This window comes from Ranitomeya imitator, chromosome 9, assembly GCF_032444005.1.
Source record: "Ranitomeya imitator isolate aRanImi1 chromosome 9, aRanImi1.pri, whole genome shotgun sequence".
Classification (NCBI taxonomy): Eukaryota; Metazoa; Chordata; class Amphibia; order Anura; family Dendrobatidae; genus Ranitomeya; species Ranitomeya imitator.
Window position 1 is genome coordinate 112,072,079 of NC_091290.1, and position 16,929 is coordinate 112,089,007.

Sequence of the window (16,929 nt, forward strand, 5' to 3'; positions counted from 1 at the left end):
ATATTTCTAAAAACATTTTTTTTTTACTTTTGCCGTGATTCAATAGCCTCCATGGAAGGCTTGAAGCTGGCACAACTCGATTGCCTCTGCTACATAGAGGCAATGCTCAGATCACCTCTATGTAGGAGAATTACAGCATTGCTATGAGAGCTGACCACAGGGTGGCGCTCATAGCAATCTGGCATCAACAACCATAGAGGTCTGCAGGAGACCTCTGGTTGTCAGACCGACACACCGATGAACCCCGATCATGTGACGGGGATCTCCGGTGCACGCATTTCCGGTCTGATGGCCGGAAGCGCTTGTTAAATGCCGCTGTCAGAGTTTGACAGCGGCATTTAACTAGTTAATAGGTGAAGACAGATCGGGATTCCGCCCTCGCCTATTGCGGGCATATGTCAGCTGTTCAAAACAGCTGACAAGTCCCGGCTTTGATGCGGGCTCACCGCCGGAGCCCGCATCAAAGCGGCGATTCTGCCATCGGACATACTGTCCAGTCCAATGGCAGAAAGGGGTTCATATTTATTTCTGGTTGTGTATTTTTCAGGTCACACAGTGTACAGCACTAATTTCAGAAGCCACAGCTTGTGATATTTTTATATTAATTTGGGTACATTGGAGCCATTATTTTTAGGGGGCAAAGTATGCATTGCGGACATCTCTCACGCCAGGTAGTGAGGCTGTTTTTAAAATCTGAAGCTCGCCCCTGCTTCTCCTTATCTCCTTTGCTTCTTGCACTCATCTCTCGCTTTTAATTCAGGTTGCAGCTGCTTTCTGTGGGAAAAGAAAGACCGAAACATAATGATTAAATACCCTGCAGTAAATAAATAAATAGCTTAGTGCATGAAAATAATATACGGTGCTTAGTTAATATGTTTTTTGATAAAAAAAAATGTAAGTCATCCCACCACTCCACGGTGACCATAATTGGAACAGTCCTAACTCTAATATTAAAAACCTTACCGTTTGTTAAGTGACATGCATGTGGATAAGGGCAGAGAAAGCCTGGGCCAACATCCACCTCCATGTCACTTGATAAACGATAAAGTTTATAATATTAGTTAGGACTGTCCCAATTATGGTCACCGTGAAGTGGCGGAATTGCTTTCGCATTTTTTTTTTTTATCAAAAAACATGTTAACGAAATACTGCATATTATTTTCATGCACTATGTTGTTTATTTAACGTAGGGTATTTAATTATTTTGGTTCTGTCTTTGTTTTTTTCTGCTCAGTGGCCAGTGTGAACATGAGCTTACACGCTGCATGTACACCAGATTATATCCCAGTTCATACCTTTTGGGTTTTTTTGCTTTCTGTGGAAGTCAATGGAGAATAGAAGAAGATGGAGCAGCAATAGCACAGAGAGATTAGACAGAGATTCACGGACACTGCAATAGTGTATGGGAGACATCATAGCTAGGTTTATATGCCGAAGGAATGAACTCGGCTTTTGAAGACATATTATCCACTTAGTGACCGGGTCAAATATTTGAAATCTGACCAGTGTCACTTTTTGTGGTAATAACTCTGGAACGCTTTAACAAATCCCATTGATTTGGAGACTGTTTTTTCGTGACACATTATACTTTATGATTGTTAGGGTTGGCGGATTGCACTAAATTAAATGAAACTATAAAGTGCAATTGCAACCCGGGGTCCAACGTGCAGTGATGAATAACTGCTGCTACAGTGAATAATGACGAATGAAAAACTAGTGAATGCACTGCGTTAAAACCACACAAAGCGAAGAGGACGCAGAGTACCAAGCTCAGCTAGCCACCGAGTGGCACAGAAAATATCAGCACCAATCTCAGCTAACCACCGAGTGGCACAGAAAATAAAAGAAAAGTGCAAACCCTGTTAAACCCGCAGAGGTAGAAGCAAATGGCAAACTAGGTGTGATACCCTATCACTCTCCCAGGAAAGTCTAGGCTAGTGGTTGAGCTTGCTCTGTAACTCAAATGTGCTACCCGCACACACGACCAGAGACAGATGCTAAGCCAAGCGGGGAGTACCCACCCTACACTGCCTGTCTAGACACAAAGTCACTGGTAAAGAGTGGCACACACACACGTGCAAACAGAGTGGTAACGTACCCACACACACAATCACCAATGGATGCTAGCACACCCACGTGTGGCGCTGGAAGCACTTTATGCGCTAGGCTCCACCCCAAACTCTCATGCCCAGATGGACGGGGCATCACCCTTGGGCCAATCCGGAGTTGTCACATCACCAGAGCAGTCAGCGTCCGAGCACCAATGAAAAGGCGCCACATCATGAATATGCTCAGTAAGAGGATTTCTGGACTTAGGCTCCAGAGGGTAGGGCTGAATACCACTGGTTACTATAGACTTAGCTGGAGAACCAGCAGTAGCCACATGGATACTACAAAGCAGTGCAAGATGCTGGGACCGAAGTCTGTGCTAAGCAACAATCCCAGCTGGGCCTGAATGGGGGACTGCAGAGGCAGATAAGGCTTGGGATCTATCCTGCACAGTGAAAGAATCCCGGCGCCTAGCATTGATAGTGGTAAATTTAGCCTATTAAATTTTCAGGTGATTTTCAGAAATTAATGCAAAGTGACATGTCAGGAATAGTGTTGAGCGATACCGTCCGATACTTGAAAGTATCGGTATCGGATAGTATCGGCCGATACCCGAAAAATATCGGATATCGCCGATACCGATATCCGATACCAATACAAGTCAATGGGACATCAAGTATCGGAATGTATCCTGATGGTTCCCAGGGTCTGAAGGAGAGGAAACTCTCCTTCAGGCCCTGGGATCCATAGTGAGGTGTAAAATAAAGAATTAAAATAAAAAATATTGATATGCTCACCTCTCCGGCGGCCCCTGGACATCACGCTGGTAACCGGCCGGCTTCTTTGTTTAAAATGAGTGCGTTTAGGACCTGCGAATGACGTCGCGGCTTCTGATTGGTCGCGTGCCGCTCATGTGACCGCCACGCGACCAATCAGAAGCCGTGACGTCATTCGCAGGTCCTTAATTCCTAGAATTAGGAGTTTAGTGAATGAGAATGACGTCGCGGCTTCTGATTGGTCGCGTGGCGGTCACATGAGCGGCACGCGACCAATCAGAAGCCGCGACGTCATTCGCAGGTCCTAAACGCGCTCATTTTAAACAAAGAAGCCGGCCGGTTACCAGCGTGATGTCCAGGGGCCGCCGGAGAGGTGAGCATATCAATATTTTTTATTTTAATTCTTTATTTTACACATCCCTATTGATCCGATACCGATACCCGATACCACAAAAGTATCGGATCTCGGTATCGGAATTCCGATACCGCAAGTATCGGCCGATACCCGATACTTGTGGTATCGGAATGCTCAACACTAGTCAGGAATGAAAAAGTGTATTTTTACCACCTAAATGTTTCTAACTTCTGAACAGGCCGCTGTATACGGGAGACTCTAAGGCCATTATTTGCTCGTGAATTGCCATGGCAAACATCAGGATCACACAATCATGATCTCAGGGCGCCGGCGGGGATAAAGAGGGAGTCCTCACACTCTGTTAACCATTTATATGATGGTCATTATTGACAGCAGCATCCAAGGGGTTAAACAGATATGGACAGTGCCAACACTGATGGTGGCTAATGCAGCAAGTTGTCCACTATAGTGTACAGCCGACAGCTGCTGGATTGTCACCTGTGTGGGGATGCTAGTCTCTTATATCTCAGGTCAGTAAAAAGACATATTAGGGGTCATTACGGGTTTATACAGCAATAATACACAGTTTTACTGTGAAATGAGAACTAAAATGAATTAGCAATAGTCTACACACATTTGTTTGCCTCTTTCTGTTTGCAATTGGCTATTCATTTTACCCCTTGTAAGAAAGCAGCAGGTAAGGTCCTATTGTCATACGTCTAAGTTCAAACCCTTGAGCCTGTGCTTTGCGGTCGGCTTCTCTGTCTGCCGAGCCACAGTGGATACACCTTTTCTCCAGGTGTTTAGTTACTGTTATCCTTGCTTCGGTCTTTTTAGGGTTACAGGTGTTTTTATTTACTCATTTGTCAACCCTATCACCTTTCAGGTGCTGCTTTATATACTTGCCTCTTGCTGGTGATAGTCTCATTTGGATGTTCAGCCATACTGCTGTAGTTTAAAACAGTCAGTGAAGGATCAACCGCACAAGTATATAGAAAAGGACGGCACTAGAGTGATACACATCCAGCAAGCAGGACTGATAATAGGATCCAGAGCGTCAGGCGTCATGCATGCTAGGGTTAACGGTGCTCTGCATACAAAGCCAGAAGTCCATATATGCACGTAAGGAAAGAAATATGCGGCACTCACCCCAATTCAGCAGTGGAAGGCGTTAACTTTAATGGAGAACATAAACAGATACAAAAATCCATTAAAACATCAGGTAAGCAGGAGGGTGCGGTGTTGGAGCTTGGACGACGGCCGTTTCGCACACCAGGTGCTTCGACGGGTCCTGGACGGCGAAACGGCAGTCGTCCAAGCTCCAACACCGCACCCTCCTGCTTACCTGATGTTTTAACGGATTTTTGTATCTGTTTATGTTCTCCATTAAAGTTCACGCCTTCCACTGCTGAATTGGGGTGAGTGCCGCATATTTCTTTCCTTACGTGCATATATAGTCAGTGAAGGATCACTGCACTTCTCTTCTATTTCATTTTAGGAAGCAGCCAGCATTTTCTCTAACAGTATGTACTCAATCCTTTATTTTGTATTCCTTTATTTTTTAACTCACTCTGGGATCTCTTTCTATTTCCGCACACTTTCCCTTCTGTAGGTAATTTACACTTTGCTCTTCCTTCCAGTTCTTTGGGAGGCATGTGAAGCACTCAAAGGCCTTTTAGGCAGCATAGGTGCAACGATCACACCCAGACTGGTTAGCGTGAGTGTGGATTATGGCCCCACTGTGCCACAAATCAGACTTACCCTGGAGGGGCGTGACTAAGCAGCTAAATTGGTGTTCACTGGAGCCTCTAGTGCCGGGGTCAGGCATGTGCGACAGGTAGCTGCCAGGTACCACTCCAGGGTGGCGTCTGGCAGTAGCAGCTGATGCCCAAAGGGACAAGACACTAATGACAGGTGCAGGCAAGTACTGTAGATATACTATCTGGCTCAGCTGATGCATAGACAAGCAAGTACTGGCAACTAGGGTTGAGCGAAACGGGTCGGCCATTTTCAGAAGTCACCGACTTTTGGCAAGGTCGGGTTTCATGAAACCCGACCCCTGTGTGGGGTCGGCCATGAGGTCGGCGATCTTCTGAATCTGGTATCGGAATTCCGATACAGAGTTCCGATATGTTTGCAATATCGAAAATCGGTATCGGAATCCATATTTAAGCGTAAAAGAAAGAATTAAAATAAAAAATATTGCTATACTCACCCTCTGACGCGCCCTGGTACTAACCGGCAGTCTTCCTTCCTTAGAATCAGAGCTTGAAAGACCTTCGATGACGTCACGGCTTGTGATTGGTCGCGCGACGGCCCATGTGACCGCTCACGCGACCAATCACAAGCCGCGACGTCACCGAAGGTCCTTCAAGCGCTGATTCTTAGGAAGGAAGGCTGTCGGAAAGAAGCAGGGCGCGTCTGAGGGTGAGTATATTCTTATTAGGTATATACTCACCCTCGGACGCGCCCTGCTTCTTTCCGGCAGCCTTCCTTCCTAAGAATCAGCGCTTGAAGGACCTTCGGTGACGTCGCGGCTTGTGATTGGTCGCGTGAGCGGTCACATGGGCGTCACGCGACCAATCACAAGCCGCGACGTCACCGAAGGTCTTTCAAGCGCTGATTCTAAGGAAGGAAGACTGCCGGTTAGTACCAGGGCGCGTCAGAGGGTGAGTATAGCAATATTTTTTATTTTAATTCTTTCTTTTACACTTAAATATGGATCCCAGGGCCTGAAGGAGAGTTTCCTCTCCTTCAGACCCTGGGAACCATAGTAACCCATTGCAATGCATTGGGTTTCCGGTTTCGGCCAACCCCGACTTTTCTATAGGATCGGCCGATTTCACTCGACCCGACTTTTGAGAAAGTCGGGTTTCGTGAAACCCGACCTGATCCTCTAAAGTAAAGGTCGCTCAACCCTACTGGCAACCATGGCTGGAATGCAGGCAGGTAGGGGCAGGCAAAAACGGTTGATACTCTTACAGGCAGTCAGGCACAGCTGATACTCTGGAAGAGGAAGGTAGGAGCCAGTTCAAACTGGAGGGACAGGAACAGTTTGAAGAGGGACCGACATGAGCAGGTACAACTGGAATACAGTGACAGGTAGGACCCAGTTCAGACTAGGAGCATTTTTAAGAAGGACTGGGAGACAGGCAGGTACAACTGGAATATAGGGAAGGGTAGGACCCAGTTCAGACAAGGAGCAGACATGTGCAGAGCCGCAGGTTAGGTCAAGTGCAGAGTCACAGGACCTCTTCCTCAGGACAAAACCTGGTCCAGGACCTCTTCATTTAGGTTTGTCCTGATGAAGGCGTCCTGTCTAATGTTTAAAATTGTACAGATTTTGGATATCAGCAGCGCATGAGTGATACCCCCATATCCCTCTCTGTATCTATGATCATCGATTTGAGCAGTATCTGTACAGCAGCTGTTTTATATGCTCGTTATGTGTTGCCATTCAGAAAAATAGCAAGGTGAGTGTATCTCTCCTTTCCCTGACACCCCATTGTTACCAGATAAGACCCTATTGCGCTTTTTCTTTTTCCCTGTTTTCTTCTTTCCGTAACTCTGTAGTTTCACACAGACTAAAAAAAATATTACTCAGGCACCTTTCCATTGGTGGAGGTGCCTTAAGTACCAAGTGCCTCTTAGCAATAGGTTGGGGCACTGTTATGATACGGTGGTCTAGGAGCAACATGGAACGAGCTCTGAAGGAAGTGGTAACTGTACTGACCGCAGTCCCTAAGCTCAACACAACACTAGAAGTAGCCGTGGAATGCTCCTAACTCTCCCTAGGCATCTCGTCACAGCCTAAGAGCTAACTACCCCTAAAGAAAGAAGCAGGAAAGCTATCTTGCCTCAGAGAAAATTCCCAAAGGATAGATTAGCCCCCCACAAATAATGACTGTGAGTGGAGAGGGAAAAGACATACACAGAATGAAACCAGGATGAGCACAGGAGGCCAGTCTAGCTAAATAGATAGGACAGGATGGAATACTGTGCGGTCAGTATAAAACACTACAAAAATCCACGCAGAGTTTACAAAAAAATCAACACACCTGACTAAAGGTATGGAGGGTAAATCTGCTTCCCAGAGCTTCCAGCAAGACAGAATTAATTCATACTGATAAGCTGGACAAACATGGAAAGCACAGAATGGATAAGTCCAATCTATGGACAGAAAAGAGCAAGCAAAAACTTAGCTTTGCTGAACTGGTCAGGATAATAGGGAACTCCAAAGAGATGTGAATCCAACCAGGAACCATTTACAAGTGGCACTGGCTGAAGGAAGAGCCAGGCCTAAATAGCCGGGCAGAAGAGACGATAAGTGGAGGCAGCTGATGACAGCTAACTCCAAGGAGCAGCCATACCACTAGAAACCACAAGAGGGAGCCCAAGAGCAGAACTCACAAAAGTGCCACTTACAACCACCAGAGGGAGCCCAAGAGCGGAATTCACAACAGGGCACATAAGGAATGCATACACGGTTTCCTTAAGAATCAGGAAGGGCAGGCGTGGCTGCCCTAGGAATACAGCCATGAAGTATTCACACAGCAGAGGACATGAAGCTTTCAGCATACAGCAAGCAGAGGACAGAACTCACTGCATGGCATGGAGTGGTGAGTAAGTTGGGGTACCTGCCTGGTGGGCGATGGGAAGCCATGCAGTGATGCCAGCAGGGATGTTACAGTAACCCCCTTATGCCCCCTCTTCATCAAGCCTGCAAGGATCATCTGCAGAAGAATTGAAGCCCAACTCTCCTTTGGACCACATACAGTCCCATCCATCAAGACATGCTTAGGGTAGAACGAGGAGGGTGTGATACCAGAAACCTCAGAATGGTAAGTCTCTCTCTGCCCAACGAGATCAGCTACCACTATAGAAGATACAACAGCCTGGACTTCTTCTTGACAGCTTTGTCAACTGGCCACATGGGAACTGAAGGCACCCTAACAGGGTCCATCTTCTGCCCGCTCTCCAGAAAAAAAACATCTTTGAAGCAGGGAGGTTCCTGGGAACTGTCATTAGAGATGTGTGGAGAAATCATCACCCCTTTCCTTTCTTTGGAGACTTCAGCACTAGTGATGAGCGAGTGTACACGATCGGGTGGTCTCCGAGTATTTATGACTGCTCGGAGATTTAGTTTTCCTTGCAGCAGCTGAATGATTTGCGACTATTAGACAGTTTAATTACATGTGGGAATTCCCTAGCAACCAGGCAACCCCCACATGTACTCAGCCTGGCTAGTAGCTGTAAATCATTCAGCTGAGGTGATGAAAACGTAATCTCCGAACACTAACAAATACTCAGAGGTCACCCGAGCGTGCTCGGGAGAACCTGAGCAACATGTACACTCGCTCATCACTAGTCAGCACACCATGACTCGACGACTAGCAGACCAGGTGGAGAAGATGGCAACACTGCTGAGTGACCTTAGCATATGGGGATCAGACACCTCTTGTGAGTTGATTGTACCCGACGTAGCACCATACTGGGTCTCCAGAGCAGAACAGGCACTAGAGGTCTCTGCTTGGGGAGGCCTATGGGCATACCAGACAACATGTGGAAGATGATCTTCTCCGTGTATAATGCTCTGACTTGGAGCCCAAGTTGTTCCTTAAAGACTAGATTATTCTTGAGTTAAGGTACCGTCACACATAGCGACGCTGCAGCGATACCGACAACGATCCGGATCGCTGCAGCGTCGCTGTTTGGTCGCTGGAGAGCTGTCACACAGACCGCTCTCCAGCGACCAACGATCCCGAGGTCCCCGGTAACCAGGGTAAACATCGGGTAACTAAGCGCAGGGCAGCGCTTAGTAACCCGATGTTTACCCTGGTTACCAGCGTAAAAAAACAAACAGTACATACTTACATTCAGCTGTCTGTCCCTTGCCGTCTGGTTCCTGCACTGACTGCTGGCCGTAAAGTGAAAGTGAAAGCACAGCACAGCGGTGAGTCACACAGCGGTTACTCACCGCTGTGGCTGTGCTCTGCTTTCACTTTATGGCAAGCAGTCAAGGCAGGAACCAGACGGCAAGGGACAGACAGCTGAATGTAAGTATGTACTGTTTGTTTTTTTACGCTGGTAACCAGGGTAAACAGCGGGTTACTAAGCGCGGCTCTGCGCTTAGTTACCCGATGTTTACCCTGGTTACCAGTGAAGACATCGCTGAATCGGTGTCACACACGCCGATTCAGCGATGTCTACGGGGAGTCCAGCGACGAAATAAAGTTCTGGACTTTCTTCCCCGACCAGCGATCTCCCAGCAGGGGCCTGATCGCTGCTGCGTGTCACACTGGACGATATCGCTAGCGAGGACGCTGCAACGTCACGGATCGCTAGCGATATCGTCTAGTGTGACAGTACCTTTAGGCTCGTCCTTCTCCAAACAACCTCACTAGATTCTGGAGCTGTTGAATGGGAATTACACACTAACTCTGCATAGCTTGCAGCTTGAACACACATGCTGAACCAAAGCCCCCAAAAGGCATGGAAACAGTCATAGACTTTAGTGGAGAGCAAGTATTCCTGCGATGGGCAGCCTGTCCAACTGGTCCAAGGTTTTGGAGTTTCTTAAGCTTCTCAGGGCAGAGACCGTCAGGATGTTCCACATAAACATAATGGTACCGCAATCCCTTCTCATGACTAGATGCAGGTTGCTTTTCAGCTAGCCTTCATGGGTTCTGCTAGGGTAGCTACTTTTACAGTCAAAGGATCAGATGGTCTTTGGAAGGTCATGGCCAGATGTGATGGTTTCCCCACTGGCGTCACCCGTGTGGTCGGTTTCTGGAAGCTAGTTTGGGAAGTTTTTGCAAAAGATGCTGAACTAGGCACATCGAAGACCTTTCGGAAGGCCACCAGGAAGGCCTGCAGGTCCGAGGAGAGGACATTAGGAATCCAACCTTGCCCTGATCATAGACAACATGGGGAGCAAATAAATTGTAGTGCTACATGCACTGCTTCAGGAACGCACGACACCGTTTCAGATCCCCATAGTACCTTGGCGCATCTGATGGGACAGGTTCCACTCTGGGAGCCCAAGTCCAGATTGAGTATTTGCAGCTGCAGTTACTGCGAATTGGGCTGGTGCAGCAAAAGTCAGGGCTTCCAATGGGGTGTGTCTTCAAGAAAATGGCGCCAGAAAGCGCGGACTGCGCAGGCGCCGATTCCGGCACCAGGAGGAGCAAGACAATGGCGCCGGAAAAGAATCAGGTAGATTAAGTAAAAAATTGCTGTGCCATGAGGCTGTGGCACTTCATGCCACAGCTACTTGTTACTTACGCCACCTGATGGGGGCCATAAACCTTTATGGAGCAGCGTATGGGGCATATGGATGGGAGCAGCACATGACAGAACGGGGGCGCAGGATGGGAGCAGCACATGACAGAATAGGGCAGCACATGACAGAACGGGGGCGCAGGATGGGAGCAGCACATGACAGAACGGGGGCGCAGGATGGCAGCAGCACATGACAGAACGGGGGCGCAGGATGGCAGCAGCACATGACAGAACGGGGGCGCAGGATGGCAGCAGCACATGACAGGGGCGCAGGATGGCAGCAGCACATGACAGAACGGGGGCGCAGGATGGGAGCAGCACATGACAGAATGGGGGTGCAGGATGGCAGCAGCACATGACAGAACGGGGGTGCAGGATGGAAGCAGCACATGACAGAACGGGGGCGCAGGATGGGAGCAGCACATGACAGAACGGGGGCGCAGAATGGGAGCAGCACATGACAGAACGGGGCGCAGAATGGCAGTAGCACATGACAGAATGGGGGCGCAGGATGGGAGCAGCACATGACAGAAGGGGGGTGCAGGATGGAAGCAGCACATGACAGAACGGGGGCGCAGAATGAGGCAGCACATGTCAGAATGGGGGAGCTGGATGGGAGCAGCACATGTCAGAATGGGGGCGCAGGATGGGAGCAGCACATGACAGAATGGGGGCGCAGGATGGGAGCAGCACATGACAGGATGGGGACGCAGGATGGAGTAGCACATGACAGGATGGGGACGCAGGATGGAGCAGCACATGACAGGATGAGGACGCAGGATGGAGCGCACATACCAGGATGGAGACCATATACCAATATAAATGCTCGCCACCCGGGCGTAGAACAGGTTCAATAGCTAGTTATTATATACCCTCCTTCTGCCGTTTTTTTTTGAGCTTTGGGTAAGGACATGCTAGCAGGAGAAGCAGTTGTAAATTTGAGTATTTTTCTGCTTTAAGTACCATTTCTCTGTGATTTCCTTGGATAACTGTTTGACCAACTGTTGGTATTATACATGTTTGTCTGTGTGTATTGGGTTATGTCATTTTTAACTAGTATATTAAATGTTATGTTTAGATCCCTTTATTGTGCTATTTACAAGATCAGAAACAGGACAGGACCTGGCAACTCAGTAGTTGCAAACAGACTGAAAGAGAATGTTGCCTAGGCACGTTCCCATTGGTGCAGGTGTCTTAAGTACCAAGTGACTCTTAAGGTACCTTCACACATAACGATATTGTTAACGATATCGTTGCTATTTGTGACGTAGCAACGATATCGTTAATGAAATCGTTATGTGTGACAGCGACCAACGATCAGGCCCCTGCTGGGAGATCGTTGGTCGCTGAAGAAAGTCCAGAACTTTATTTCGTCGCTGGACTCCTGCTGACATCGCTGGATCGGTGTGTGTGACATCGATCCAGCGATGTCTTCACTGGTAACAAGGGTAAACATCGGGTAACTAAGCGCAGGGCCGCGCATAGTAACCCGATGTTTACCCTGGTTACCATGCTAAAAGTAAAAAAAAAACAAACACTAGATACTTACCTACAGCCGTCTGTCCTCCAGCGCTGTGCTCTGCACTCCTCCTGTACTGGCTGTGAGCCGGAAAGCAGAGCGGTGACGTCACCGCTCTGCTTTCCTGCTCACAGCCAGTACAGGAGGAGAGCAGAGAAGCAGAGCGCAGCGCTGGAGGACAGACAGCGGTAGGTAAGTATCTAGTGTTTGTTTTTTTTTACTTTTAGCATGGTAACCAGGGTAAACATCGGGTTACTAAGCGCGGCCCTGCGCTTAGTTACCCGATGTTTACCCTGGTTACCGGCATCGTTGGTCGCTGGAGAGCGGTCTGTGTGACAGCTCTCCAGCGACCAAACAGCGACGCTGCAGCGATCCGGATCGTTGTCGGTATCGCTGCAGCGTCGCTTAATGTGAAGGGGCCTTTAGCAATAGGCTGGGGACACATTAGAAATGCACACACTGTCTCTTTAAGAATTAGGAAGGGCAGCCGTTGCCACCCTAAGCATACAGTTATTAACAATGCACACAGCAAGCAGAGAACATGGAGCTCACACTATAGAGCAAGTGGAGGACAGAACTCACGGTATGGCCCAGAGTGGTGAGTAAGTTGGTGTCCCTGTCTGGTGGGGGATGGGAAGCCATGCAGTGATGTCGGCAGCGATGTTACAATAGGTCTGCGTTTCCATCGTCTAGTCTGTGGGTAGAGCTATCTCAACTATCATAGGATTTACTAGGGACTGTGGGGTCAGGATCTCTAGTCTGTACAGTAACCGTCAAGGTCAGTTGCAATTTTCAGTGTGTTACCTTTTTTCCCGAGTAAGTTGCTCCACAATGATAACAGCTACATTGCAGGTATGTGCCGCCGAAGAGCTGGCCTTGGTAAAGTAAGTCCCACGAAGTCTGTACCTGTAACATTAAGTTATGGAGAGGGTTCTTATTGACTGTTTTTTGCATACAGGATTTAGGAGCAGCCAAAAGAGCCTGGATGGGAAAGGTCTCTCTCACACTCCAGTTGAGGTCTTACAGGCATAAAAACAGGCAGCGTCATTAGTTTAGCAGACTGTTATGTTAGAGCTGGAGAAAGACTGTTAATGGTGGACAGTCTATGAGAAGTGGCTGTATTGCCAAGTTGGTGAGATAATTTTGATTTGATTTGTCTTACCTAGGGAAAGGATTGTTTTTTAATTCTTCTGTGCTGAAGAAAGGACTGTTTTCATTTTGGAGCTGTAAAGTTTAAGACACCAAACTTTATTCTGTTTTGATATAAACACACTGTGCCTGCGCGCTTCCAAAAAGCTGAAACTCCCACACCTTCCACTGTCCGTAAACTTCAATGGACAGCAGTAACGTGATCTCTCAGTAGAGACGAAAAATGGAAAAAGAGGAATTTTGGGTAAACTTTACAACTAATTCTTTATGTTTACGTGTGCTATAGATTTATGGAAAGTTGTTTAGAATTGACTTAACAAAAAAAATCTGCAGTTGTGCTTCGGTTGTTTCATCAAATCCGTAAAACATTACCTGGTTTGGAAGAACGAGCTCATAAGTACAGAATACTTTTGTTATTGAAGGGTTAAGTATTGAACTTTCCTTCTAGGTCTACCCCTGCGCTGTTGAAACAGATACCACAATGGACAACTTTCAGCCTTTTAACATTTGGAAACTGTACCCTTTCGAAAGTCACCGGCAGCAACCTATGTTTAGAAGAAGCATTCTGTGCGGTTGCTTTATTAATGCATGTTTTTGATCGATGTAAACGCACCTCTTTTTTTATACCATAACATTGACTCATCCTGAGCTGAAATTCACACCACTTTCTCCCACAGTCACCCCCCACCCTTCTCCCAAACCTTTTCTCCCCACTGGCCTAAACACTCATACAATTGTGATGGAGCTCGCGGAAAACAATTTGTCCCACGCTGCCACACAGTGGCCGCTGCAGGGTAGCGCAGGAATTCTTCGCCTGAATGGCGCAATTATGAGTTTGTTCTTTTATTTGCTTAATAATTAACAGCATTTATACCCGTGGCAAATCAACGTTAATGTTTATTGTTTGAGCAAGTATGATGGATGCTTTGTAGCTGCAAATTCAGATTAACATGCAACCATTATCAAGGGATACAGGAGTTGGTTCAATTACACAGCAATCTCATTAATAGCAGCCTTGTTACACTAACAGGCAGAGACAAGCCTAGAGGCTCAGATTATTAGATATGTATACATATGCGTGGAAAATAATTAGCAGCCAAATAACTCCTGGAGCTACAGTACAATACTCGATTTAATAACCGCATTTCCACCCATTAATAATCCATAGAACGCTTTTGTGCACATGATTGTCTGTGTTTAACCGGATTTCACAATTAATAATGCCGTATCTATTTCATTGTATGAATCCACCTGGAGAACACCGTGCGTACATGACTCTACATGTGTTTCCGGAACAAATTCTCTGTATACAGTAAGACAGTTCAGAACGAAACGAAAAAAATTCACATGAAAAATGGAGTCTAGGACATAAACAGCGTCACACTTCTCCATTGGTTGTGTGGTGTCCATAAAAATCTTTTGGGAAGAAACTAAACCTGGGCAACCCCTTATCAAAGAATGATGATCAGGTTTTGTGTTAAATGTAGCTTTTTTTTTTTTTTAATTTTGCCAATTTTTTAAAAACCACAATGTGCATTAAAGGAAAAAAAAAAAAAAAAAATTATATACACACACACACTAGCTATTGAACCCGTTCTACGCCCGGGTGGCGAGCATTTATATTGGTATATGGTCTCCATCCTGGTATGTGCTGCTCCATCCTGCGCCCCCGTTCTGTCATGTGCTGCTTCCATCCTGCGCCCCCGTTCTGTCATGTGCTGCTGCCATCCTGCGCCCCCGTTCTGTCATGTGCTGCTGCCATCCTGCGCCCCCATCCTGTCATGTGTTGCTCCCATCCTGCACCCCCGTTCTGTCATGTGCTGCTCCCATCCTGCGCCACCGTTCTTTAATTTGCTGCTCCCATCCATATGCCCCCGTACACTGCTCCATTATGGTTAATGGCCCCCATAAGATGCTCCATAGTGTATGCTCCGTACGCTGTTCCATAAAGGTTTATGGTCCCCATAAGATGCTCCATACTATATGCCCCCGTACACTGCTCCATTATGGTTTATGGGCCCCATAAGATGCTCCATGGTATATGCCCCCGTACACCGCTCCATTATGGTTTATGGCCCCCATAAGATGCTCCATACTATATGCCCCGTACACTGCTCCATTATGGTTTATGGCCCCCATAAGATGCTCCATACTATATGCCCCCGTACACTGCTCCATTATGGTTTATGGCCCCCATAAGATGCTCCATGGTATATGCCCCCGTACACTGCTCCATTATGGTTTATGGCCCCCATAAGATGCTCCATGGTATATGCCCCCATACACTGCTCCATTATGGTTTATGGCCCCCATAAGATGCTCCATAGTGTATGCCCCCTTACACTGCTCCATTATGGTTTATGGCCCCATAAGATGCTCCATACTCTATGCCCCCGTATACTGCTCCATTATGGTTGATGGCCCCCTTAACTTTCTCCATTCTATATGCCCCCGTATGCTGCTGCAATATATTAAAAAAAAAAAAAAAAACCTCACCTATCGTCGCTGGGCGCCGAGTGCTCGGGGGCCTGAGCAGGCGGGGACACCGGCGTGCTGTGGGGGTCAGGTGGCGGTATCGCCGCCAGCTCAGGCCCCCCAGCACTTACTATATTCACCTGTCCTCCGTTCCACTGCTGCGCGCCGCCATCTTCCCGGTCCTCTGGCTGTGACTGGTCAGTCAGAGGGCGGCGCGCATTAAGCGCGTCATCGCGCCCTCTGAACTGAAGGTCACAGGCCGAGGACCGGGAAGATGGCGGCGCTCAGCGGTGGAACGGAGGACAGGTGAATATAGCTGATACTCACCCTCCTGGCGGTCCCTGCTTCTCTGTTGGAGATTGCGGTGTGCGTTCAGTGCTTACGCATACCGCGATCTCCCGGGAGCGTCACTCTGTGAGGCCCAGACTGCGCCGGCGCTTACGCAGTCTATAAAGGCTTCGGACAGAGTGACGCTCCCAGCGTATGTATAATATATATATATATATATATATATATATATATATATATATATATATATATATATATATATATATATATATATAGTGAAAAAATTGGAACAGCATAAAATTACTACCTTACAAGGCATGCAGAGCTCTCCCGACCAGCAATCCAATGGTCAAAAAGTAATAAACTCAAAAAAAAAAAAAAAAAAGGAAAAGCAGTACAAAATAATTGAAAAAAAGTGGACTTTAATGCCTGAACGGCGTGGCAACGTTTCGGATGTGTTATCCTTTCTCAAGCAATGAATACAAGAGTGAGACCACATTTTATATCCAACACATACATATCTCATTAGACAATCATTAAATATAATAAAGTCAATAGTATTAAACAGTGTTATTGTGCATCATCAGTGTAACAGTGCAATTGTGCAAGTTACTCAGCCCATCAAACCACAGCTATTGACGGGTATTAGGAATAACATACTGCGTGAAAATAATTAAAAATAGCTCAATGGCCAATTGCTATTAAAAACAAATCAGGTGTCCTTACTAACGATATTATAATCCAAGTACACTTACATACACAGCTCAGTAATGGCAGCCATGATCACGGCGTTCCCCAAGTGCCTACTGCACATGTCCGTGACATCACAGTCAGGGACCCACAATGCTCTGCCCTGCAGCTGCTCAGAGCCTTCCGAGGACCATGGCGCCATGTTAGCTAGGGGCGGCTTTGCCCACACAGAGGACGGAACCACATAACTATTGCAATAGCAATATAAAGAATACAGTAGCGATCCTAGTAACCCCGAACTCTGCATTACTCAGGAATTACTGTACAAAATATGAAAAACAAAAAAA

The 16,929-nt window shown here is 47.1% G+C and overlaps 1 long non-coding RNA gene across 1 annotated transcript; it reads right to left on the reverse strand.

The window, feature by feature from the left end:
- Positions 1–710: 710 nt before the first annotated feature.
- Positions 711–16,683, reverse strand: LOC138649383 (uncharacterized). Its single transcript, XR_011315300.1, has 3 exons — positions 16,648–16,683; positions 12,785–12,886; positions 711–774 (listed from the first exon to the last, which is right to left on the reverse strand). It is a non-coding gene; the product is annotated as an uncharacterized lncRNA (long non-coding RNA).
- Positions 16,684–16,929: the final 246 nt, after the last annotated feature.